Consider the following 24,143-nt stretch of genomic DNA (forward strand, 5'->3'; position numbering starts at 1 on the left):
ATAAGATTTAACCCCCCCCAAAATGAGCAGTTGAACCAATTGATTGCATAGTGTATTGTTGTACTATAAAAGTATATTGAATAAAGTCTTTTATAAAAGCGCGAAATGTTCTGAATATGATGGTTATTATGAGACATGTATACAGACCAGAAAAAGACAGTGATAGACTATTAAAGTTAATGGAAAGATCCTAGTTAGACATTCTAGTTAGAATTCCTCCACTCTGAATAACGAAGAGTGACCATGCCAGAAGAGCGAGAGAGAGAGAGAAAAATTAAAGGAAAAAAGACCTTTAAAAAGGAGGCTTGACAATGAAGTTTTCATCCAGAAAGTGAGGCACAGCCTCTAAGCAGGAAGCTGTCTGTAAGATCCTGGGCAGTGGTTTTCAACCTGTCGTCGGCAGACCTCTAGGGGTCCACAGACTATGTCTAAGATTTCCAAAGGGGAGGGCACACCGACATTCAAATTTTTTTACGGGTCTGCCCATGAAAAAAGATTGAACTGTTTTAGGATGTACACTGGGAAACTGCTCAAGGGCAATAGGTAACTTGTGTTAGAAAAGAGATTTTATCTAACATACAAATATATAAAGCCTGAGGTTGCATCTTGATGTTTATTTTCTGTGTAAGTTATATATGTTCTCCCTTATTATTTCATCGTTGAATCTGTGTTTTTTCTATTAAATACACTTTTTCTTTATTCTAAACCCAAGCAGTTCTCTATTGTGCAAACTCTGTGGATTATGTGCGCCAAAGTGAGCTGACAGCTGGTTTCAGACCTTGTGGGTGGGGGTGGGGGTGAGGGGTGTGTGGGTGATAAACCAGAGGGGAAAAGACTGAGTGTCTGGTAGTTAAGAACTCTGAGAGGATGGATTTGGAGAGACACAGGACTGAAAGGACTGATCGTGTCACCCTGCTGGAAGCCAGGGTGAGACCTTGCATTGTGTGGGCAGGCTGCTGGTGTCAGGAATTTGAGCCTGAGCAGCACAACATTAAGGCACTGTAAGGTTACAGGGTGGGTGGTGACAGAACCCCTTACTGGTCTGGGTGACACAACTTTTTATCATTTCTTGATGTCCCCTCAATGGAATGAAGGTCTCCTATCTTCTCACCTCTGGTCCCTCCAAGCTTTATAAATATGGTTTCATCTATGGGTGAAACAGTAGAGGGTTATCGGAGATTAATGGTTTGATGACTGAAGAGAATCCCAGAGGTCTGCACACAAGTTAGTTACTCTCAGGGCTTTTTGTTTTAGTGTTCTACTCATTTGTACTTAAAAATTTGTGGGTTTCACAAAAGTTATTACTTATTTACCAATTTTCACATGCATTGTGGATCACTTAAGAACTTGAAAATATTGATTATGTTAAGAAAACTCAAGAGACAAGGTGGATGAGGTAATATCTTTTATTGGACCAACTTCTGTTACTGAGAGAGACAACCAACAGAAGTTGGTCCAATAAAAGATATTACCCCATCCACCTTGTCTCTCTAATATCCTGGGACTGACGAGAACACTGCATACAAGAAAATGTAATACATTACATTATATAAATGTGTTTATATTAATAATATATTACTGTTAGTGTATATGCGAGGCTGTGTTAAAGTAAGAAGATGGAATAGAAGATACAACCAGACATATACACACATGCACTTCTGTATGTGTACTTCAGTGATGAAGTCCTGAAAAAAGATGTGCCAGAACTCCCAAGACCCGGGTCTCCACTCCAGAAGGAAAGAAGATGACTCAGTAACCTGAGTAGATACCAGGGGAACCCATGTGGTCCCCCCTCTCCCATACTGGTTCCCTGCTCCAGAAGGAGAGAAGGCAATTTAGTAACCTGGGCCACGGAGCTGTCATCTCCCCTTCCAGAACAGGAAGCCAGGTGAGAAGTACTCTTACTTTTCTCTATTTCTTGTTTTTTCTGTCCTTCCATCCCCCAATATTTACCCAGAAAACTGCAAAGTTAATTTTTTGCACCAGTTTTCATTTGTTTTTAATTTTTGTAATAAATATTGATAAAATCATGGTAAATTTTAAACAAAATAAAAAGTGAAAACAAAGGATCTTGATTACTCTTTAGTCCCAGCAGCCACTTTAAAACTCAGTTATTTGAGTTTTAAACCAATAGTGAGATAAATATATGAAAAGGGAGAATTCTTGCATTGATTTCTGCAAAACTACTAATTTTGCCGAACAAAATATTCAGGGTTTTCATTTTAAAAGGTCCTTCATGCATTGTAACTGAAAACGACATCTTTCTTGAATTGGATTCCATATTGTGGAAGATAAGAATGCAGTACTAAATCTGCCTGGCTTAATAAATGCTAAAAGAAGATAGATGAGATCTGTGTGTGAATGTGCTTTTGAACTTTCAGATGGATTCAGCAAAAAATCCAAAAGAAGATGAATGGGGAAAAAAAGTGGTTAAAAACAAAACTTAAACAATCAGGAAAATTAAGAAGTGAATTAATTGGGCTATTATTTTATCAAGAAAAGAAATGCTGAACAAAGAGAAGGGAAAACTAATTTTGTTTTGGTACAAATGCAGCAAGCATACAAAGTAAGACTGTAGAGCTGCAAATATACATTTTGTGCTCAAAGAGAAATATGATGTAATTGGGGTAAATGAGGCTTGGCTGAATAAAAAAACTGACTAGGATATTAAAACACTGCAGCAACGTTTATAGAAAACAAAGATTTCATAGACTAGGTTGCAAAATAATACATGACAGAGGGAGGACGCCACTGATGAACCAAGAAATGATAGTGTAGATATCTTGTAGTTGTCATGATGACTCTTCAAAACCATAGGTGCAGAATGTCAAACTGCAACTAAAAATTCATGATATTATATGACTGACAGGACATCAATAGTGTTTCTATTACGACTATTTGATATTAAATCAAGGGTATAACAAAAATATTATAATGTCCCTGGAACTCTGAGAGCACATCATCTTAGTGGTAGGTTGCTTCTTAATTGTACATAGGAAATAATTAAACACAGAGGTTGACAGCATTTCATATACAAACAGTCCATTTGTGTGTATATTTAGGAAGCACTGGGACCACATGCTATCATTGTTTGATTTCTATCATCTGTTCTAACCTAAATCTTGTATCCTAAGTGGTGAAAGGCCATACTTTTAAATGTGTTTAGACACCTAAAGAGAGCAGATAGGTACCTAATGAGATTTTTCAAAAGTGCCTAGGCACCTAGCTCCCATTAGTTATTTTTGAAAATGAGACTTAAGCTCCTACTTCACTTTTGAAAATTTTATCTATGGTACTTAAGGTGGAGTTGAACAACTGGCGAAAGAGAATAAACTTATTCCAAAGCCTATCAAGCCTGGGTGTGCAGACATAAACTCTTCAGTGCAATATCCTCTAGAGCAGCTCTTCTCAACATTTTCCAGAATATGATTGTGATACAAGAAAACAAAGTTTTGTGCCCTCTCATTCCTATATAACCACAATAAGAGGGAAGGTGGTCACAACCACCTTTGACTTATTTTTGACCTCCATATTGAGAGCTGATACTCTAGAGGCAACACTGAGGAAGAAGGAATTGGAGACAGCTTTGCCAGTCTCAGCTTGACAGCCTTTCAGAATGAGAGGACAAGGATGCTTCCAGGTGGAGGGCACCATTCCTTCCAGCAGATAATTAAAGTTGTGTGGAAAAGTTCCAATGAAACAGTTTCTTATCAGAATTTTCTGATTCACTGAAATCAAAATGTTTTGTGGAGACCGTTTGATTTTGATGACGTTCCCCTGGAAACCAGGTACATTTCAGAACCCTTCCTACTTTCTGCCAGCTTGCCCAACTGGCTCCTTGGCAATCCACCTGGTCTGCTGCTCGAGAGCCCAAGCTTCCAGGGTTCACAGCTCTGGGACAGCCTACCAGGCAGGCTGTCCAGGGACAGGACCTTTTGACTTTCAGGGTATGCAGCTACAGGACATTCCACTAGGTGGACTGACACAGATCTGAGGCTCCACCCCATCACAGAAAATTTTGAAAGTTTTGGGTTTTGTTCTAATCAGAATGAAATTAAATTTCAAAATAGTGAAAGGCTTCATGAAACAGAATACCTTCCCTCCCCTCCACCCCCAGTTCTACTTACAATCCTTGTTGAACATCCCCATTATACTTGGGACAACTCTGGAGAATTTTCAGTCCATCCAAGGCCTATTATTTGAATCCCAGAGGTGCAAGGGTGGGAGGAACGTGTCCTGCATATAAAGAGATGTTTGAGAAATGTAAAAAAAATATTCTGTGGGATTCTGTGAGAGAAAAGCTATACATTGCACACAGCTGTAGCCTGCGATCCTTATGGCTTGTGTTTAATTGCTTTCTTTTTTCAGCTTTTCGTGGAATTTTTCTTTTAATGAACGTTTTGAAGAAAACGGAAATCTTTCTTCAGACAGCTTCTTTTGGAAACCTCCAAATCGATTCTCAAAGTATCTGTTGGTTTTGTTTGGTGCTATATTCCTAGGATAGAAGAAAAAAAATCTTTTCAGCTCAAACTATCCAGCTGATCACTTTACCTTCTGGAGTCAGCTGGGGGCTCTGGGTTTCTATTCTGAAATAGCAGCAAAGAGTCCTGTGGCACCTTATAGACTAACAGATGTACTGGAAAATAAGCTTTCATGGGTGAATACCCACTTCATCGGATGCATGTCCACATGGATGTCACATGAATCCGACGAAGTGGGTTTTTCACCCACGAAAGCTTATGCTCCAATACGTCTGTTAGTCTATAAGGTGCCACAGGACTCTTTGCTGCTTTTACAGATCCGGACTAAGACGGCTACCCTTCTGATATTCTGAAATACTCATCCTTTAAAAATATTAAATTATTTAGGGATAAACATTCAGAGCAATGTACAGAAATAAGTTGCCATGAGATTCCCATGAATGTTAACATTGATGACAGTCATTTAAAAAACAAAAAGAGAAGACATAGGTTCTTATGTATGTCTTTGTCTTGTGGAGGATTTCAGGCTGAGGTATGTTCTGTAGGTCTGCACTGCATTATTGCTATTGCTCTTTTGACTGCTATGGTCACTGCTCTTTTATCAAATTTTCATCACCAGAGCAGCTGTACAGCTGCACATACCTTGTGGTCCAAGCATCATTCAGATGGTTGACTACAATGCCCGTAAAAATATACCCAGTCCCTGACGAGAGCTGTCACTCAGTACTAGTGTGACAGCTGGCAGAGCGGTAAAGTGACATCAGTGGCTCTGCCAGACATTTTTTCCCCTCAACATTAAATACAGTTTCTCAGTAACTGTTGCACAGGGAAGAGGCACCATAGGTTCCCTTCTTATTAATTACAACAGTGAAAACTAAAATAAGATGAACCAATAATATAACTTTTATAGATCAGAAAAGTGGTTCCAAGAGAGGGGAGAATGAGTAAATGGGAAAAAAAATCTGACTGTACCTCTTCCCAGCTGCCAGAATGAAGTTTACTGAAGTGTGGTGATCTATTTATTTAGATTTAGTAAATGTTGAATTGAATGGGATATTAGAACTGATCTGGTAGATCAGGTCAAATTGTAGTAGTGCATTTCATGGATGTACCTACAGCATCATTCATTATTAAAAAAGTTATCCTGGTATAAATCGGAGCTAAGGTTACTGGGGAAGCAAACCATCTCCGTCTGCATTTTTGGCACGTAATCCACTACCTTATGAAGTATTTTATTTACTCTAACACCTTAGTGTTTCAAGTCCTTTTCAGTAAGGATCAGAACCTGATGGGTTTCTCTAATAATTTAAATGACCTGCAAAGAGGAAAATTGGGTTTGTGCACTCTTAATACTTTATGATATATGCACAAGTCTTAAAAGTATTTTTCCTCCTTGTTGCTTACATTAGGAATTCTGGTCTTGTCTACTTTGTTTTTCACTTAGTTTCTTTATGGGTAACTGGAAAACAAATAGCTTTATGAATTCGAAGATGTCAAGGAAGTGAAACTTGATCAACTGAGAGAGAAAGTGATTTTTATATAGACTATTTAAATCTTTGCTTTTGTCAGACCTATTTATCTCAATTCCCTAGCAAATGGGGGGGAAAGTGTGTTTGTTTAAAGGTTCAGTACCTCTGCCCCTTAATGTTAGATTTAAGAAAACTCCTAATTCCTTTGTCAGGTTTCTCCCAAGTGCAAAACCAGGGGAGACAGGAATTGATATTTCTAAGGTAGAAAATAAGCAAAAAAGACAATTAAGTTTTAAGTTTCCAAAGCAGTGCTTGTACTGGAAAGTGTAGTGCTAAATCTCCTGCACTACTTTGGAAGTCTCAACCAAAGGGCATTTTTTGTTAAGTTTCTTAAAACAGTCAGCATTTGAGTATATCAGTTACACTCTGCATAGTGTACGAAAGTAATCAGTGGGTGTTGTGCATGTGAAGGGACTGTAGTAGTATGCTCTAAGAGTAAAATTATTCATTATTTGTGAAACCATCCCATTGCAACAAAGCCCTATAACTTACAGGTAAGCTGGTGGATATGACCAGTGAAAGTTCATTTGGAACTTTACAGCTCTATTCCTATCTGGTTTCTATCTTAAGATAATACTTCACTAGTTATCTTTAAGAACAATCTAAGTACTGTATTAAAGTCATTGCATCACACTTGTGGCCAGATTTTCAAAAATGGACAGATTATTGAATAAGGATATGCTCTAGGAAATACTCGGGAAGTTCTATGGCCTTTATTATACAGGAGATCAGATCAGATGATTACAATGGTCCATTCTGGCCTTGGAATCTATATGCTTGCAATAATTTGCATAATTTTTGTGCATAATTACTGTGTCTGAATGTGCAAGTCAGGTATCTGCATGTTCAAATGACCAGTTATCACAGGCAATTTGTACAGGCATTCATTGTAAATTCACAGTTGTCCGCATGCTTTAAAATCAGGGCTTTATCTTTATGTTGTTCAATCCATTTTTAAAACATTTTTCTTACCTCGTGTTGTATTTTAGCAATTAATTTTGGGGATATAATTACAGCCACTTACTTCAGCACATAGCATCCTCCTCTTTTGCCTGGGAGCTTAGGTCAAGGTATATAGGGAAACAGAGGGGAAGAAAGCATGTGGGATCAGAGCAATGGCTTGAACCCCAAACTGGAGAAGTGTTGTGTTTGTCTTCTGGCTTATTTTCTTTTATTTTTGTAAATGCAGCCCTCTAACTCTGAAGAATCAATTTTGAGGAAGAGACATCACTGACTAAGGTCAGTATTTTAAGGTATGTATCTGTTGCCAGTTGTGAGCAGAACAATGCCTAAATACCTTTAAAAATCTGGTCTAAACCTGGGTTGTTTTACTACTGAACTATTCCACGAGAGCACCACAGTATAGTGGCATCTCTTTTGTATTAACATGAGATAATTTATTCAACTGAAGATATAGCAAATAAAATCTCTATGACAACATAATAACTCGATAAATAAATGAGGGCAAACTCTGCCATCAAAAGATTTTTGACCATAGGAAAACTACCCTTTCCTAAAATGTGCAATTCTTGTTATATAGAATTAAAGGCATGCAACAGGTAAAGATATTCACAGATGAAAAAGACAGAAGGGACCATTGTGGTAATCTAGTCTGACCTCCATTTTAACACGGGCCATATGTTTTCCCTTAATTAATTCCTATTTGAACTAGAGCATATCTTTTGAAAAATACCCAATCTCTTTTTAAAAGTTGCCAGTGATGGAGAATCCACCACTAACCTTTGTAGGCTGTTCCAATGGCTAACTATCCTCATGGTCTAAAAATGTGCACGTTATTTCGAGTCTGAATTTGTCTAGCTTCAACTTCTGGCCATTGGATCTTGTTATATTTTTGTCTGTGAGATTAAAGAGACTGGTTAGCAAATTTCTGTTCTTCATATATTGTGTTCAAGTCACCCTTTAACATTCTCTGTTAAGCTAAATAGATTGAGTTTATCACTATAAGGCTTGACGGTGGGAGGGAGGGGGCAAAACTGAGTGAGTGGCATTGTAATCTGGTGCACAAAGGTCATGGGGCCAAACCCAAGCAGTGCTGTGACCCCTTAAATGTGGCCCTGCTGCCCCATGGGGCCAAACTGAGTGGTCAGTGGGGTGGCCAGTGCTGCTCTTCCTCACCGCTGCCAATGGTATGCCCGTTGCATAATGCGTGTATGACTGCAGATGCCACTGTCCACAGTGGGACAGACATTGGGCCAGAGAGAGAGAGTGAGAATGACTCTATAATCTAGGGGTTAGGGCACCCACCTGGGAGATGGGAGACCTCAGGTCCAGTCCCCCTGCTCCAACTACCCTTTCATTATTTATCCAGAGTGCAAGAGCTTAAACAGGAGAAACTGAGGGAGGCTCACATTAGAATATCCTATAGCTCAGTGGTCACAGCACTCTCCTTAGAGGTGGGAGATCCCTACTCAGATCTTTCTTCCCTTCTGGCAGAGTGGGGGGAATTGAACCTTGATTTCCCACATCTGTGGCAAGTCTTCTAATCACTGGGCTAAAAGTTATCAGGTAGGCGACACCACCACCACCATCTCTCCCATCCATTTTGTATGAAGTGAGGCAGGTGCCCAGCTTTTTCCGTTGAGTATCACTTAAGCTGCCTGTACTCAGGTGCTGGGTTCCCATTTGTTGATCTCTAGTAGAGACAAGCTGAAGCCTGGACTTAGACACCAGTCTCGATGAGAGGACTTAGCATACACTCCTCTCATCAGCACCTCTCACTGGCTAGCTTAGGCAGCTCTCAGCTCATCTTGCTTGCTTTTCTGGATTGCATCCCAGGGTGCCTCCTTCATTCTATGGAAAGCCTAGGCGCCTTCCTCGGCTTTGTGAATCACAGCGGTGTTCCTGTGATTTTCTAGGCCCATAAAAGTTAGGCTCTGTGACACACCATGTTACAACAGCTAAGTCCCTTCATGGATCCCACCCTAGGTTGCTAAAGAGGCAGACTGGTGTCTAGGAGAATTTTCAAAAGTGCCGAGGTGTCTAACTCCCATTTTTAAAAATGCCTAAGTGCTTAACTCCCATTTAAATGGGAGTAACACAGCTAGGCATTGAGAGAGATTTTCAGAAGTGCCCATCTGCATCTTTAGCTATCTAAGTACCTTTGAAATCTGGCGCCGGCACTCTAAGGGTATGTCTACACAGCTCATGGTAGCACGTTTCACAGCCTGGGTTGAGAGACTCGGGCTTCTGCTAGTGCTTTAAAAATAGCTATGTAGACAGCACTTTGCAGTTGTACCCACCTCCCTTCCTAGGCATCAGAGCGTGAGCTCCAGCCAAAGCCCAACTTCAAAGTGCTGTCTACGTTTCAAAGTACTGCAAGACCTGCTAGACTGAATCTATTAACCGAGGCTGGGATGCTTGCTGCTGCAGGCCATACAGACTTGGCCTTAATTTCTTAGGCAAACTCCCATGAACTCAATTGGCGTTTGACTGAGTAAAAACTGAAGACCAAAACCTGCTCATCTTATGGACATAAGCAGTGCTTTGCCAGCAAGGGAACTACTAGTGAGTAGCTGGTGGATCTGTCCCTCAACAATGTCTTCAGGATTTGCACTACTATAGGATTCTTTCCTGCTTTGGATGGGGTGTGGACTAGGTGACCTCAGATAGAAATTCTGTAATTCTAGGTTTGGTTGGTTAGACTTGAAACCACAGCTACTAACAAGAGGCAGGGATGTTGCTCATGAAAGTCATTCAGTGCTCACCATGAATAAAAGCAGTGAACATGATAAGAAACAGAAAAATAGATTTTATCTCCTTTCAGATGCTACTCAGACTCCTCCTCATATGCTTTCAGATCAGGCAATTTAATCCCAGCCCATTTCTAGTACGAAGTTGAAAAGCCAGTAAAGAACAAGATGCTGTACAGTACATGACATTTAATTTCTAGGTAACTAGAGGGTTTTGCATAAGCTTTATCCTTCCAGAATTAAATCTCATGTGCAGCATGTATACTTCATCACTTAATTCTTGATGTGTTTCTTGTTTCATAGTTTTAACATCAGGCATACAAAATCCTATAATCCAAAATAGGTATTAACACTTTTATTAGATTGCATTAGACAGTTCTAATACACATATCATTATTGTAATACGACTATATGTTCTGATTTTATTGCCAGTTCATCTTTCAATTTGTCCTTTTAATGATTGCAGACTAATTTACAGTGTGCCTGCAATGCTATTGGGTTTCAAAATAAAATGAAAGAAGGTAAACACTTCCTACAGTGAATTATTTATGCAGTGGATGAAATGAGACTTGCAGAAAATGTGGAGTCTTTTATATTAAGGATAGCCAACGAAGAAAGGTGCCTTTGTATTTTTTTTCTGTTAAATCCAAAGTGTACAATTCATTTTTGACTAAGAAAGAATTTATCACTAAAAAAAATCCAAACGTGTCTTCTCTCAAATTAGTTAATACAAAGTCTTGAAGTTCAAGTACAGAGGTGTGCTGGGACTGAGGCAGCGATACTGATGGTAATTGTGAGTTTGCTTTCGCAACAGACAAAAGTATGATTTTTCTATAGATTTTTAAAATCTGCTCATATTACTATTTTAATTTGAAAAAGAAGAAATGTTCAAAGCCCTGGCAGATACCTGTACTTGGATAAGAACATAGAAGGCTTTGAAATGGAAAGCTACACTATGGTGCATGTATCGAGTCTTTTTTTTAATTGGACAGTTGTACAGAAATGGATTAATTGCATATGTGACAAAGCTCTGTCCTTGCCTCCGTGAGTCCCGCGTTTCCTGGCGGATTTCGCTAGCCTCAGGGGCTCACCGTGACCCTCCACGTAACCCTTCTCTCTCTAGAGACAAGGGTCACAGTCTACTGAGCCATTTTCATCATAAGCCAGCGAGGGAGGTGAGGAGAAGTTATCCTTCCTTGCACGGTCTCTGTCGTCTCCCAGTCTCAGTGATTAATCAGGGAGCAAAGGTGGAAGGGGGAAGACCGGGCCCATCTTCTACTCCGGGCTCCAGCCCAGGTACCCTAATAGTATGAGCTATGGTAGCTAACCTTTTAGAAACATGACATGTACAATTCCCTGGGTTACTTCCCCCACAGCAGCCCTCACTTCCTCAAGCTCCACTTCACCCTTACCTCAGGGCCTCCTTCCTTGTGCCTGATATGGTGTGTGCTACTCAGTCTCTCCAACAGCACAGCTTCCTCCCACAGCTCCTGACATGCACACCCACCTGACTAACTGGGGGGCTTTTAACTAGTTTCAGCCAGCCCCTGATTGGTTTCAGGTGTCCCAATCAACGTAGCATTCTCCCTGCCTTCTGGAAAGTTCTTAATTGGCCCCAGGTGTCTTAATTGACCTGGAGCAGCTGCCATTTAACTTATCCTGGTACCAGGGATTTGTTTAGCCTGGAGCTAAAATATCTATCTCCCACTACTTTTCTATAGCCATCTGGCCTTGCCCCATCACATATCTCCCCCCTCCACTCCCCGCTCAACACCATAGAGTTGGGCAACTTGGGACGCCAGGCAGTATGCTCGTGACAGATCATCAGCTTTGCCATGGTGGCATCCAGCCCTGTGCCGTATGCAGAACTGGAATGGTTGAAGGGATAAGAACCACCTGGTGACCCTTGCATTCTTTTCCTTATTCCGCTGCATCCACTGGAGGGGTTCATGGTCTGTCACAAGAGTAAATTGCCGGCCTAAGAGGTAATAATGCAGTGTCTCCATAGCCCATTTGACAGCAAGGCATTCTCTCTCGACTACTGCGTATTTCTGTTCTCTTGTGAGAAGCTTTCTGCTTAGACAGAGGATCGGGTGTTCCTCTTCTCCCACCATTTGCGACAGAACTGCCCCCAACCCCACCTCGGAAGCATCTGTTTGTAAAATAAATTCCCTGTTAAAGTCCAGGGCTATAAGTATGCGGTCATTACAGAGGGCCATCCGAAGGTCTGTAAATGCCCCCTCTGCTGCGTCGGTCCACTTCACCATGTCTGGACCTCGGGCCTTCACCAGGTCCATTAGGGGACTTGCTGTAGTGGAGAAGTGGGGAATAAAACTTCGGTAGTAGCCTACCACGCCTAGGAATGCACGGACCTGCTTCTTTCGGGTCGGCCAGGGCCAGTTTTGAATTGCCTCTAGCTTATTTGTTTGGGGCTTCACTATGCCCCTTCCCACAATATATCCCAGGTACCTAGCCTCTGCTAGCCCTATGGAGCATTTAGTGGGATTAGGAGTGAGGCCAGCCCGCCTTAAGGTGCGCAGTACTGCCTCCACTTTCTCCAAGTGGGTTCCCCAGTCTGTCGTATGGATGATGACATCATCTGGGTATGCAGCTGCATAACTAGTATGGGGACACGGCAGCTTATCCATGAGGCGCTGGAATGTGGCTGGGGCCCCATGTAGCCCAAAAGGGAGGACAGTGTACTGGAATAGCCCATCCGGGGTGGCGAATGCTGTCTTTTCTTTAGCTTCTTTGGTCAGAGGAATCTGCCAGTACCCTTTCGTCAGATCCAGTGTAGTCAAGAATCAGGCACTACCCAGTCGGTCAACCAGTTCGTCGATGTGTGGTACGGGGTATGCATCAAACTGGGATATTTCATTCAGTCGGCGAAAGTCATTACAGAATCTCATGGTACTGTCAGGTTTAGGCACTAGAACAATTGGACTGGACCACTGACTGTAAGATTCTTCAATAACCCCTAATTCTAAAATTTTCTTTACTTCGGCCTTGATTTCTTCTCTTTTGGCTCCTGGGATTCAGTAGGGTCTCAATGTTACCTTTGCTCCGGGGATCATGAGGATATGGTGATAGGTCTCAGTCGTTCACCCTGGTTTTGTAGAGAACACATCTTGGTTGCGATTAATGATGTCAGCTGCGTCGATCTTTTGGATCGGCGTCAAGTCGGATGATATCCTTTCTGGATGTGAGTATAGAGAGACAGAGAGAGGGTCAAGTCATCTTATCGAGGCTGAAAACTACCTTGAGGCCAAACATATATAGTTCAAACTAAGGAACCAGGTGAAACTTAGGCCATGTCTACACAACAAAGTTAAGTTGACTTTATGTAAGTCAACATCAAGCCTCCAATTTAAGCAAGTTGATCTTACGTGTCCACACTACGCTCATTGTGTTGGCGGAGTGCATCCTCACTAGCAGGGCTTGCATCAACACACGGAGCACTGCACTGTGGGTAGCTATCCCATAGTGCACATTGCCGAGTGAAATTTTGGGTTGGGTTTGCAATGTCTTATTGGCATGGGTGGTTATGGGAACATGGTGTCGGCCTCCCATGATGCACTTACCTTCCTCCCTTCCTCCTTCCCTGAAATCAATGGCAAACAAACTAAGGCTTTTTCGCAAGCTTGGGTTACCTGCACGGACACCATAGAACAATAAGCATGGACCCCGATCAGCTGTACACTGTTGTTGTGAGCATTATGAAAACCTTGTGCCTTATCTTGCAGTATTTACACAGCTGATAAAGAAGCCACTGCGCAGAACAATATGATGCCATGCAAGAAGACATAGAAGAGAGCAATTCGCAGTTGCTGGCAACAGTCACGCATCACCTTGACACAGTTGAGTGCCTTTTCTGGGCCCGGGTAACAAGCACTGATTGGTGGGATCGCATTGTTATGCAGCTATGGGATGACGAGCAGTGGCTACAGAACTTTTGAATGAATTTTCAGGAACTGTGTGAAAAGTTTTCTCCAGCCCTGAAGCACAGCAATACTAAAATGAGAGCTGCTCCAACCGTGGAGAAGCGAGTGGTGATAGTTCTGTGGAAGCGTGCAACACCAGACTGCTACCGGTCAGTGGGGCATCAATCTGGAGTGGGTAAATCTATAATAGGGTCTGTTCTGATCCAAGTTTGCAGGGCCATTAACAGACTTCTGCTAAGAAGGGTAGTGACTCTGGACAACGTGCAGAACATAGTGGACGGTTTTGCCACGATGGGGTTCTCTAACTGCGGTGGGGTGGTAGATGGCATATCCCTATCTTGGCACCAGACCACATTGCCAAAGAGTACATAAAACAAAAGAGGTACTTTTCAATGGTTTTGCAAGCACTGGTGGATCATAGGGACCTTTTTACCGACACCATTGTGGGATGGTTGGGAAAGGTGCATGATGTGCACATCTTTAGGAACACGTCTTTTCAGAAAGCTGCAAGCAGAGGCTTTATTTTCAGACTGCAAAATAACCACTGGTGATGTTGAAATGCCAATTGTGATCCTGGGAGACCCAGCCTACCCCTTGCTCTGATGGCTCATGAAGCCGTACACCGGCAGCCTGGATAGCAGTAAGTACCAGTTCAACCACAGGCTGAGCAAGTGCAGAATGATGGTGGACGTGCCTTTGGATGTTGAAAAGGTCGCTGATGCTGTTTTCTTACTAGGTTAGACCTCAGTGGAAGCAATATCCCCATTGTTATTGCTGCCTGCTGCATGGTCCATAATATCTGTGAAACAAAGGGAGAAACGTTTTTGCCGGGGTGGGAGGTTGAGGCAGATCTCCTGGCAGCCAATTTTGAACAGCCAGACACTAGGGCAATAAGAAGAGCACATCGAGGGGCTCTACATCTCTGTGAGGCTTCGAAAACCAGTTTCAGCAAGGAGCCAGGGTAACAGGACACTTATCTGTGTTTTTTCTTTCCAAACTGTCCCCTCCATTGCATTTTCTCCCCTGTAAACTCCACCGCCACCAACCACCATGTGTTGAATTAATAAACAGCCTTTTCTCCTCAATCCATTAAGTTTTATTGTGCACACAAACACACAGAGACAGCAAAGAAAAGTAAGATAACCTGGGGTAAAAGGGCTGATAACATTGTGGGGGGAGAAACAAGGAAAGCTTGCTTACAGATGCATTGCCATAACAATCAAAGGTGTGGGAATGGGCACCTTCCGTCCTTGTACCCTCCTGTAGTGTTGAGTGCAAGGGATACCAAACTTTCTCCCCACCCCCCATAAGATGTTTTGCAGGAGGAGGATGTAGAACTGAGCGATGATGGCAGCAGGTTCAGCATAGGCTGTAGAGGGACTCTATCATCTAGTTGCCTTTCTTGAACCACAACCAGATGCCTCAACATGTCTGATTGCTCATTCATAATCTGCAGAATCTCTTCCTACGTGGCATGCTTTTGTTCCCTACATGCTCTCCTGTCCTCCCGGTCCATGTCCAGGTTCTCAGACAATGTAATTCTCCATGCTCTGAGCTCCATCTTGTCACTCTCAGAGGCACGCATTAACTCACTGAACATGTCCCCCTGAGTCTTCATTTTCTGCCTTCTAATCTGTGAAAGTCTCTGACTCGGTGTGGAGGATGTACTGACAGACAAAGTTTCAGCTGCAAGGAATGCAAAGCACAAGGGTAGCATTGACAGTGCTTACATGGTTTCTGGTGCAAGGTTATAAAAACACCTCTCAATACACTTCACTGCAAGCCATAATGTAATCACAACTGCTGGCTATTGCAAGAGTTGGTTTGCTACTCCAGCTATGGTGAGTAAGGCCACGAGGCATGGGCGAGAGCTCGTGTGCTGCTGCTTTTGTGAAGACATCCTTGTGATCACAGGTTGGCACTTGAGACAAGGCCTCTTTCCCCTAGCAACCTGGATGGTGGTTGAGGACAGGGACCAGTGTAAAGCCCCCCAAATAGTTTTTTACAAAAGTGGCATCAGGTTAGGGGGAAAGGGAAACAAACAGGAAGCTGCCATGCCCACCATTTTTTTTCAATGCTGGTTGCAATACATGGTGATCCCTTCCAACCTCAACCACGGCACATTTGGAAAAGCATGGGAGGGGGGGATTACTTGTTGAATTGTTTGCAGTTTAAGGACTAGCATTGAAAACTTCCCCCATTTTCCCTAGGTGACCCTATGCAATATCACTTCCCCGAGGGTAACAAAGGTGGCAAGGGAGCCGATGCTGCAAATGTCTGGGTACAGACCTGGTGCTTATGCTGCATGCTGTGTGCTGCAATGATGCTAGCAGAGTTAATACTGGAATGGCGCAAGAAAGTGTCCTCCCATGGTGGACGAAATAAGGCAGCCCTCCCCAGAAACCTTCTGCAAATGATTGCAGAGTACCTCAATGAAAGCTTCCTACAGATCTCCATGGAAGATTCCCGGGCCATCTCTGTGCACATAAACCGTCTTTTTCGGAAAGCATCCTCTGCGTAGCTAGTGTGGCCACCGATACCCACTGCACCTACCTTTTTGTTCAGATTAAACACAAAAAATAATAGCATGTAACCCCTATAGTTTGACTGAAAATTTTTACTCACCAGAGGTGTCTTCCCTGGCATCACACTCCACTACCAACTGGTCCTGTGAAGGGATGGGCTCCAAGGTTAAAACCAGTTCTTAGCTGTTTTGGGAGAATGGAGTCTCCGCTTGCCTGCCTCACTTTCTCCTCCCGCTCTTCCTTGTCAACAATGTCCTCCTCGTTGCTGCTTGAGATTGCCTGGGGCTCCTGGATGGTATCCATGGAGCGTTTTGGGGTAATGGCGGGGTCGCCACCGAGAATCGCATCCAACTCCTCACAAAAGAGGTATGTCTGTGGGGCAGAACCAAAGTGATTGTTCACCTCATCTTCTTGTATGCTTGCCAAAGCTCCTTTATTTTCATGCGGCAGTGCTGCGTGTCTCTGGTGTAGCCCTTCTCCCTCATGCCCCATGCGATCTTGGCATAGATGTCAGCATTTCTTCTGCTGGATCGGAGCTCTGCCTGCACGGACTCTTCTTCCCACACAACAATAAGATCCACCACCTCCTGTGTACTCCATACTGGAGCGCATTTGCGGTGTTGAGTTTCTATGATGAGCTGTGCTGCTGAGCTCTCCAGGCTGATCAAACAGGAAATGAAAATTCAAAAGTTCCTGGGGCTTTAGCCAGGGGAGCACCTGTCTTCTGTGTATCTGGCTGACATGCAGTTAAGTTGAAAGTGCTCTTCAGAGTGGTTACAGCAGAGCACTGTGAGACACCTCCTGGAGGCCAGTTCATTAAAATTACACAACACAGTGTCTACCCTATCCTCATGTCAACCTGTGGATGTCAGAGCAAGCTCTACACTTCTCATGGAGGTGGAGTACAGAAGTCGACTCTGCAGGATACTTAGGTCAGCGGAAGGAACTTGGTAGTGTAGACACATACATTATTAGATCAACTTAACATGGCTTATGTCAACCTACGTTTGTAGTGTAGACCAGGCCTTAAGGTTTCCCATTGCAATCCTGTGCAGCTTCTTGCCTCATCCCTCAAAGAGGCCAATTTCTTCTAAAGTGAGGTTAGCTGTGCTTAATACAGAATGACTGGATGGATGTTTTTCTGTGTGATGAAAATTACGATTTAGTTCCTACAATTTTGCTTTGTGCCACTTCCTCTCTGAGAATGGGCTTTAGCTACACTCTCGTCTTACCTTATTTTGCTCCTTTCAAGCTGCACCGGAAGATAATTTTTTCTGTTCTCTGCCTATATTGTTACTACATTATCTTCAGTGTACACAGAGGCATAGCAGGGCAACTGTCAGGAAGAGGGCAAGTGGATAGAGAGATATTTTGTCGGATACCTACTGTAAAATGTTAATTGAATTATCATCAAATATGTAAAGTTTGTTTATTTTACATATTAATCTTAATGAATTTGACAGCATGGTTTTCGTTTTCCACTCTACTTATCCAGAACAACTTGTCCAGTTTTGGGAGAACACTTCATCCAGTTCTCTGGGATTCAAAAAACCCCTCGGACTCAAGCTTGTCACTCAGGCATGTAACAGCTCTTTGTCCACACGAGACGTGCCCAGACTCAGGGGGTTTAGCTACAGGGTGGATTCCACAATTCTGATTTATGTCACACACTACACAGTTTACACACATCTTTCCTAGTTACTAACGTCTATACTTCTTGCATGTAAAGACAAATTGCTTTGCAGATTGCACATGGTAAGCTTATCAGTTCAGATTGTTTCTGCTGACTTTGTGTGCTATAAACATACCCACTATAGTTAGGTTTCAGAGTAACAACCGTGTTAGTCTCTATTTGCAAAAAGAAAAGGAGTACTTGTGGCACCTTAGAGACTAACCAATTTATTTGAGCATAAGCTTTCGTGAGCTACAGCTCACTTCATCAGATGCATGATGAAATACTCAAATAAAGCTCAATAAATTGGTTAGTCTCTAAGGTGCCACAAGTACTCCTTTTCTTTTTGCCACTATAGTTAGTTGTTTCAGCAGCTACTTTTCAGGCTGTTTTTTTTTTAACTTGGGCCTACTTATGTCAGCTAAATCAGTCTACGTTCCACTCCTTTTTCATAGAATCATAGAATCATAGAATATAAGGGTTGGAAGGGACCCCAGAAGGTCATCTAGTCCAACCCCCTGCTCGAAGCAGGACCAATTCCCAGTTAAATCATCCCAGCCAGGGCTTTGTCAAGCCTGACCTTAAAAACCTCTAAGGAAGGAGATTCTACCACCTCCCTAGGTAACGCATTCCAGTGTTTCACCACCCTCTTTGTGAAAAAGTTTTTCCTAATATCCAATCTAAACCTCCCCCACTGCAGCTTGAGACCATTACTCCTCGTTCTGTCATCTGATACCATTGAGAACAGTCTAGAGCCATCCTCTTTGGAACCCCCTTTCAGGTAGTTGAAAGCAGCTATCAAATCCCCCCTCATTCTTCTCTTCTGCAGGCTAAACAATCCCAGCTCCCTCAGCCTCTCCTCATAAGTCATGTGTTCCAGACCCCTAATCATTTTAGTTGCCCTTCGCTGGACTCTCTCCAATTTATCCACATCCTTCTTGAAGTGTGGGGCCCAAAACTGGACACAGTACTCCAGATGAGGCCTCACCAATGTCGAATAGAGGGGAACGATCACATCCCTCGATCTGCTCGCTATGCCCCTACTTATACATCCCAAAATGCCATTGGCCTTCTTGGCAACAAGGGCACACTGCTGACTCATATCCAGCTTCTCGTCCACTGTCACCCCTAGGTCCTTTTCTGCAGAACTGCTGCCTAGCCATTCGGTCCCTAGTCTGTAGCTGTGCACTGGGTTCTTCCGTCCTAAGTGCAGGACCCTGCACTTATCCTTATTGAACCTCATCAGATTTCTTTTGGCCCAATCCTCCAATTTGTCTAGGTCCTTCTGTATCCTATCCCTCCCCTCCAGCGTATCTACCACTCCTCCCAGTTTAGTATCATCCGCAAATTTGCTGAGAGTGCAATCCACACCATCCTCCAGATCATTTATGAAGATATTGAACAAAACCGGCCCCAGGACCGACCCTTGGGGCACTCCACTTGAAACCGGCTGCCAACTAGACATGGAGCCATTGATAACTACCCGTTGAGCCCGACAATCTAGCCAGCTTTCTACCCACCTTGTAGTGCATTCATCCAGCTCATACTTCCTTAACTTGCTGACAAGAATACTGTGGGAGACCGTGTCAAAAGCTTTGCTAAAGTCAAGAAACAATACATCCACTGCTTTCCCTTCATCCACAGAACCAGTAATCTCATCATAGAAGGCGATTAGATTAGTCAGGCATGACCTTCCCTTGGTGAATCCATGCTGGCTGTTCCTGATCACTTTCCTCTCATGCAAGTGCTTCAGGATTGATTCTTTGAGGACCTGCTCCATGATTTTTCCAGGGACTGAAGTGAGGCTGACTGGCCTGTCGTTCCCAGGATCCTCCTTCTTCCCTTTTTTAAAGATTGGCACTACATTAGCCTTTTTCCAGTCATCCGGGACTTCCCCGGTTCGCCACGAGTTTTCAAAGATAATGGCCAATGGCTCTGCAATCACAGCCGCCAGTTCCTTCAGCACTCTTGGATGCAACTCGTCCGGCCCCATGGACTTGTGCACCTCCAGCTTTTCTAAATAGTCCCTAACCACCTCTATCTCCACAGAGGGCTGTCCATCTCTTCCCCATTTTGTGATGCCCAGCGTAGCAGTCTGGGAGCTGACCTTGTTAGTGAAAACAGAGGCAAAAAAAGCATTGAGTACATTAGCTTTTTCCACATCCTCTGTCACTAGTTTGCCTCCCTCATTCAGTAAGGGGCCCACACATTTTTTTTTGTTGTTGTCTCTTATATTAGCATTTGTTTCAGTTGCATCATATTTCTCTTTGTGCTTGCTTTTTCAGTTCAGCAACATATTTCTATGACCACAATAGTTGTTTTTGTTTGAACTCTTAAGACTAAACAAAGTACACAGCATGGGGTGCAAGCTCCCCCACACTGGTATGTTTCCATAGCCTGTGCAGCATTGTTCCCAATTTGTTGTTGCTCAGCAGTCAGTTAGTTAATGGGCACCAATTGCTCTGTTTCTCATTACTACTCTGTGTTAATGGACAACAGAGGTACGGGTACAAAGATATTAGTCACTAATGATTCCCATTCAGTGTTGTCCAACACTGTGCACTTCCAGCTTTTCTAATCTGTTCAACTCAAAACATTTTTGTTTCCAAATTGCCAGTGAAATGAAAAATCTTTTATTCATCCAGCTCTACTTGGAGGCACCACCTGTTTTCACAGTGCTCTTAACAATAGTTTTATATATAGATCCATATCTGCCAGTGACACAAATCCATTGTCAATAGTATTGAATATTTGTTAGTTGTGAATTTTCATGTTATGTTGTATTCTTTTATTTCACTGTTCTCCTCAATCCCTACATTTAGCCATAGGACCGGGGTCCCAGTCTGAGTCAGAGAGGTGAGGTTTAGGAAAAACCCAAACGGGTTCCCCTGACTTGGCGTTGTCCTAACAGAAAAGTGGGCTATCCCAGTGCACACACAGTGGCACCAAGCTCTATCACCTTTTTCATTTTCTCTTTGGTGACTAGTTGGGCCCAACCTCCCTCTGAGGTAGATGGCTTCTCTTGTATTGAGGATTCACGGAATCACCTATTCCAGGTTCTTTGACAACATGTGATGTTTATCCCTTGTTGTGAACTTAACACTCTGATAGTGTTGTATATGTGTTGCATTCTCAATAGTACCCATACCGTTAATATACACTAATTCTCTAGGACTCCCTGTCCATCTGGGAATAACAGTCATGATTGGCATAGTTCCATTATTAATTTCATGTGGTGCCCAGGACCTTCTAGGCTTGCAAATTGCAATTTTTCTTCCCCAATATTATAAATTCCCTTTACCAAATCTGTTCTGTTTAACAATCTCAACCCTTTCCCCTGCTTTATTTCGTCTATCCCCTAAATTAAATGCATTACAAATTTAGTACCAAATATGCTGCAAGTAACTATTTCTTGCTTCTTTCTTTACCAACCTTTGTATGCTGTAAACTGACTCTCATTGACTCAGTTTTGTCCTCTATTTCCCAACTTCAACAAGTACACCAAGGGGCCAAGTTGATCCAGCAGAAAGTATGGGCTGTGCCACTTGGCCTTCAGGAATGGGTGGTCTGTGGCCTGATCCTGCATTACAACTTTGGAGCCTACCTTATGTTTGGGCAGGTCCCCCTTGGTATCAAACCGCGCCTGGGTCTTCTGCACTCTTTTTGCAATGGTAAAATCTGCTTCTGCAAGTCCTGTACCCAGAACTCGGACAAAACTGCTGTAGCCAGATGGCCTTGTGCAGGGTTAATCATATACTCCCACAGTATCACTGGTCTACCCATTAAGCCTCGTAAGGGGAAAACCACATGGATCTTCATTCTCTAGCTCTGATGCATACTAATCCCAATTACTACCTGTGATGTTTACTCCCTTCATGAGTTCAGTTTTAATGGTTCAGTTCCTTCTTTTCACTTGCCCCGCTGCTTTGGGATGGTAAGCAATGTGGAATTTCTGATCAATGCCTACCCATGTACTGGTGTCCCTAGCGTCTGTTTGCCGGAAGCTGGGAATGGGTAACGGGATGGATGGATTAGTTATGTTCATGGTGGTTTTTCCTTAATTTTTAAAACTATTATATTACACAAGGTAGAAAAAAAGAGTTAAACCCACTTGGAAATCGGACATGACACAGCTTTGATACACTGTGAGCTGTAGTTCAGTCTCTTTCACTTTTGGAATATAAACTGAGTAGGTTACAAGTTAACTTTTTTGGGGTCAACTCCTCCAGTACTTACTCAGCCATCATCCGTATTGGTCTGTGAGGGTTTTGGCTGAGCAAAGATTGCAAGATCAGGCCCATAATGATTGTGTGTGTAATCAGCACTTCCTTCTTTTGACTTATATACTTTGTGCTGTTTACAAAATACAGTGTATCCTTTAGGTCCCTTCCTAAGTGCATGTACAGAATTTCTTAAAGCCCAAAGCATCATAGCAGAAAAAGAGTACCCTTCGGGATAAGTAAAAACTATATATTTGTGACATGCTTTTTCATTAGTGAATGGGGCTACAAAGTCTTTTCAAAATGGACTGCAATTGCTATTGACTCTGCAAAGAGGCTGGTGCTAAGAAGGAAGAAAAGTTCTTTGCCCTACATACACCTGATTGGTATGTTGGCATGGCAGATATTACTTCATAGTATAATCTCAATTATAAGATATATTACAAAATGTAAGAGTTTTATATATTATTATTCCTTCAGATTTATCAAATCTGGCTATAGGTGTCAATCCTAAATTTGGGGCACTTATCCCAAGGCTAAAACACACTAAATAATACATAGGACTACCAAAGAACATAACCACACCAAACCTCAATCCATTTGCTCTTTAGTAGCTTCAGAAAATAATTTAACTCTTATGAAAGAGAAAACAAACATGCCATGGATGGGTTCTCTCTGCCTGATTCTGGGGAGGGATTTAAATCCACATCTCCTACCTCCCAGGTGAGTGCCTTATTCACTGAGCTAAAGAGTCTTTCTCACACACTCTCTTGGTATAAATACATAAATATTAACTGGGCCAAAGTAAAACAACTTCAACAGAAAAAACTGGGAGCAGAATAGTCTCTTGCCTGGTGGTTGGGGTACTCAACTGGCGGGGGGGGGAGGGGGACACCTGAGGTCAAGTCCCTGCTCCAGTGAAGAGTTATTTATACATAGTGGAACAGCTTCAACAGGAGAGATTGAGTGTAACACACCTCAAAATACTCTGTATTCTGGTGGGATTAGGATACTCATTTGGGAGTGGGGAAGATTTGAGTTCAAATCCTTCTTCCACAGTATGAATTCAAACCTGAGTCTCCCACATCCCAGGTGTAGTAGGAAGAGGGCCTGAAACATAAGGCCTTCTATTAGAGGCCTGGTATGAGGCCTGAGGCCTGGGCTAAAGTAATGGTCAAAACTTGCTGATATAAAACAAAGTTAAGCTGTGATCCAGAGGCAGGCCCTGCTCATGGAATCTGGCAAGAACAGGGCTGATATTGCAAAAACACTTTCCTGAGGAGTGCTAGGCATAAAAATATATACACAAACACATTCCAGAAAGGTGGTACCAAAACACCTTGATACCAGCACATTCCCCAAACGTAACAGGAACACACTAACCCATCCTAAAGATAAGAACAGGATGACAGCATAATGAATATAAATGTTTTAATCAAACCTACAGGTACAAGGCAGTGGGTGGCACCCTAATATGTCAGGAGCAATACATAACTTGTTTGTATTGGTGTATAAAAATGTATCTTAAAGGGCATGTTTTTGGCCAGTCTAAAAAGCAGTGGAAAGTCCTGCCACTGACTGAGCTGCATCCATTGTCATGGGCATACATGTCTTAGTATCCTTGTAGAGTCTGCCAGGTGCTATTACCATGCTTCATCAACAATAAACTTGGCCGGGCGCCTTCGCACCTTAACAAATGTTGTGATCATTGGGCGGTTCGCTCAAGGTCTGCTGTGCCAGCTGTCTGTGAAGAGCTGGAACAGCACACAGGAAAAACACGCATGCAGCCAAACATCTGGTGACATTGGTGACCATGACGTGAGTCCTAAAGTGTCCTAAATTAATGGTTATAAGGCATTCACTCCTTATTTTTCTGAAGTTGGTTCTGACAAGCATTTCCCCAGCCAAAACTATTTGGATCAAACTCACAAATAGTTTCAGGTTGACAGAAACTTTATTTTTCAGTGAACAAACTATTCATCCCAAAAATTTCACCCAGCTCTAATTCGGAGGTGTTGTGGAGAGGAAGTCATGTAGCAAAGCAGGACTTTGTGACAGATTTTCT

General features: G+C 42.7%; 2 long non-coding RNA genes across 3 annotated transcripts in view; both read left to right on the forward strand.

Annotated features, from left to right (window-relative positions):
- Nucleotides 1-24,143, forward strand: part of LOC125640199 (uncharacterized) — a 590,047-nt gene that overhangs the window by 374,678 nt on the left and 191,226 nt on the right. The gene's annotated exons all lie outside the window — the stretch shown is intronic.
- Nucleotides 1,515-14,727, forward strand: LOC142072784 (uncharacterized). Its single transcript, XR_012669365.1, has 3 exons — nucleotides 1,515-1,888; nucleotides 7,200-7,263; nucleotides 13,464-14,727. It is a non-coding gene; the product is annotated as an uncharacterized LOC142072784 (long non-coding RNA).

This window comes from Caretta caretta, chromosome 7, assembly GCF_965140235.1.
Source record: "Caretta caretta isolate rCarCar2 chromosome 7, rCarCar1.hap1, whole genome shotgun sequence".
In the NCBI taxonomy this organism is placed as follows: Eukaryota; Metazoa; Chordata; order Testudines; family Cheloniidae; genus Caretta; species Caretta caretta.